At 35.0% G+C, this 3,536-nt stretch overlaps 1 long non-coding RNA gene across 1 annotated transcript; it reads right to left on the reverse strand.

Annotated features, from left to right (window-relative positions):
- Window positions 1-384: 384 nt before the first annotated feature.
- On the reverse strand, window positions 385-2,902 carry LOC142182700 (uncharacterized). The gene is made up of 2 exons (XR_012711656.1): window positions 1,003-2,902; window positions 385-916 (listed from the first exon to the last, which is right to left on the reverse strand). It is a non-coding gene; the product is annotated as an uncharacterized LOC142182700 (long non-coding RNA).
- Window positions 2,903-3,536: the final 634 nt, after the last annotated feature.

Here is a 3,536-nt window from a genome sequence, read left to right on the forward strand (position 1 = left end):
CACATGAAATGCACACCCGAGTTTAGGGAAGTTAATTATTAAAATAACGCGCCTAAAGCGACTATGCGTTTTAACTTTGCAAGGGCCATGGAAAATTCGCTAAATAGCACACCTCGATTTCTAAAAAAAAGCAAACACATTAACTAAATGAGGGCCGTGCATTTAAGATTGTTGGACGCGGAACACCTCAATTTGTTTTAAAAGGAATTCAAACTAGATTTCAGAGGGCCATAAATTATATTCTATTTAATATGGCACAATAATACTACAAATCCAACTCCATGAATCTAAACTGAAACCAAATACCTTAAATTTTAGGAACGCTTTCAAGAATCAATCATTTGAACAGAATAATTTTCCATGAAAAAAAACAGTAGCGCTGAGTTAAGATTAAAAATAGAACGCCACTTTCTGAACTTCTTGTTTCTGCACATTTCGCATTAACTTGAACCAAATCTATCCAGCTCGTAGATATACACAACAGAATCCCCAACCCCTAATTCTATGGAATAGTATCCATTCATATTTTATTAAACAAGATTGAGTAGCAGAATAAAATTCAACAAGAACCTGACTTATACGAAGAGATACAACAATTGGAGGCTTCAATTCCCTTGGTTTTAGACCCAAGGTTAATTGTTCAATACTTATGCGACGCAGATAGCCAGGACAGATTCCATAACAAGGCTAATAGTGTAGAATCTGCACTCAAACTGTGCAGATTTGCTGCTTAATTAATGCAAAATAAAGCAGATTTTCAGCAGGCTCACAATCCAAACAAATGTCCCAAAATACTGCACGTTTCAGCACGATTCATTGCTCGAATCAACTGTTTTTAGCAGTGTGAAAGAAATAAGTTCTTACAGCTGTAACGATGCAGATAACTTTCGAGCAGGAGAAGGAAAATAGAGCAAATCTACACATATACAAGCAGCGAAACAGTTGAGTTTCAACACCAATTTAAACCAAGATCTGAAAAGAATGAATCGTCAAGCAGCGTACCAGGTTCACAAATTCTTGCAGTCAACAAAGAATCCTACTGCCCGTGTCATTCAAGATGAAGAAACCAAGACAAACTAACACGGGTCTAACTTAGTAAAACATAAACCAATGCAGATTAGTGCCAGATTTTGAAATCAAACAGAACATGATACAACATGGATCACTAAGATTCAACCTAGACACTATTACTATCCTAAGAACTCAAGAAGAATTACCAAGACTTAGTTTTTGGATTTAAGTAACGTATCTCAAGTGAAACCTCAAGAAAACAGACAAAATGCTCAAAGGAACTGCTTCATGAATACAATTGATGCATAATTTTTACAGCATGAAGATCAGAGTGCATTTCCACATGGAGACAAGGAAACAACTCGATGCAAATGTCAAGCAGATGCTAGCGAAGACGAACAGATCAAGGACTTAATAAGCTGGAGACGAGTCGATCCAAGCAAACAGAGACAAGCATATTTAGACAATGAACCAAAGTGTTAGTGAAGTATTGCCAGCAGCTTAATTCAAAACTAAATTGCGACTTAGCCATTCTTACTCAACAACTAAACATGCTATTTGCCAAATTCAAATTGAATCATATAAGACTAAGAGAAAAGATCAAACACAACCTCAAAATGTTGAAATAATTTCAAATATACCAGATATTGTACTCAAATTAGTCACCAATCGACCCTTGCACCCAAACCGCAAACAACTTGCCGAACTAACAAACCTAAGATTCTTACCACATTTTAATCATATCACAAACAAGATAAGAGAAAGAATCAGCAAATGAACCTGAAATTGAGCTTTCGATTAAACTTTGATTGTGAGTATACAATGAGAAATTCAACGCTGAAAATAAAACAAACTGCGATGCAGGGACCAACAGCCACGAACAACAACAATATAGTTCAATAAAGCACTTGAACTCCCAGAAAATTAGTCTCAAAGCAAAGGAAGAAAGAGTTCTCAATCTCAGCTTCAACACTTCAAATAATCCCCATGCTTAAGAAAATAGATTTAAAATCGATGTCCAATAGCGGAATCCATTTTCGGATTTGAGCAGAGTAGATCAGAAATAAACAACTTTTTTTCGTTTTTTTTTTCTGTATCCCTAAAATCAGAAGAAACAAAACTTTGAAACTCAAAATTAAAACTCTATATCTCTTTTCTCTGTTCGGATGCCACAAAATTAAAAGAACAATTGAAAATAGAAGAATAAAATTTCTGAAGAGCAAAACCCAAAAAAGAAGAAGCCTCCAAAAATACTTAAACCTTTTCTTCCATATATTTTTTCTACTCTCCCCAGTTTTTTTTACCAGAATTCTTTTTTTTTCTCAAAATCGGATGAGGTTACCTTTTGAAAACGAACCCTTGATGAATATGGGGCTCAGATTGAGTGAAATTAATCCAACGCCTCACATTCATCCAACAAAATCGTTCTCCGAACCTTCCAATCGTGAGATATATCTCAAATTCGAGCGAGTGAGAAGATGGGGGAATCTTGGTGTCAGAAACCATTAGAAAAGGCAAGATGAGAGATGGAGGGACGTGTGGTTATGAGTTTGGAATCACTCGCCATGGATTTGGCGAGTTTAAACGCGACTTTGTGAAGAAGACGATGAAATAGTCGCGTGAGTTAGGGATTTTAATTTGTTGGGTCTCTGTATGTATTTGTGTGTGTATTTGTGAAGATGGGTCGGGTTTAGGGGCAGCCGGGCGAGTTTAGCAATTGGGCTGGGGAGATTTAACGACTGGGCTGGGAAAAAACAATTAATCTTGGCCCAAAAATTCATTCCTTCAGCTAACTCCTTTTTTTTTTTTCATTTCTTCTTTTTTCTAATTTCTTTTTAATTTAAAACTAAAAATAAACCTAAATTTAATTCCTAATCCAAGTTATCTAATCAAATTAAATTAACCAACTTAAAAAAATAATTACCACGAATAATTAGGAAACAACTTAAAGGAAAAACTAACAAAGTTCAAAAATTAAAAGTAAAGTGCAAAAATAACTATTTTTGTGATTTTATAATTTTTATAAAATCATTAATTACTAATTAATTGTTAAAAAAATGCAAAGTTAAATCCTAGATGCAAATGTAACATATTTTTTGTATTTTTTGTTAATTAATTAAAATAAATATGCACAGACAAATGCAGATACTTGACAGAAAATGCCACAAATATCCACAAAATTTGCAAATAATGGACAATTATTTTGTTTTGAATTTATGGGAGTAATTCATATAGGGCAAAAATCACGTGCTCACACCCGACTCTTCGACGGTTCGATAAGAACCTCGATTGTGAGCCGTTATGTGGTAATAGATAAGCACCTCGGGAGGTTTCGCTCGATGGCTAAATTGTTTCGAAGCCTATTGTTTAGATATGATATGATAGAAGCTCTTTTGCTTATGCCGAGGGTAGCCTAATTAACCAGTTCGTTTTGAACTATTTTCGATGTAATTTGAAGGCCTGTGATTTTATAGAAACGGTCGGGCATCCCTGAGTTGCGTGAGTTTGTCCGGAGCCGTATGACC

This window comes from Nicotiana tabacum, chromosome 7 (assembly GCF_000715075.1).
Source record: "Nicotiana tabacum cultivar K326 chromosome 7, ASM71507v2, whole genome shotgun sequence".
Classification (NCBI taxonomy): Eukaryota; Viridiplantae; Streptophyta; class Magnoliopsida; order Solanales; family Solanaceae; genus Nicotiana; species Nicotiana tabacum.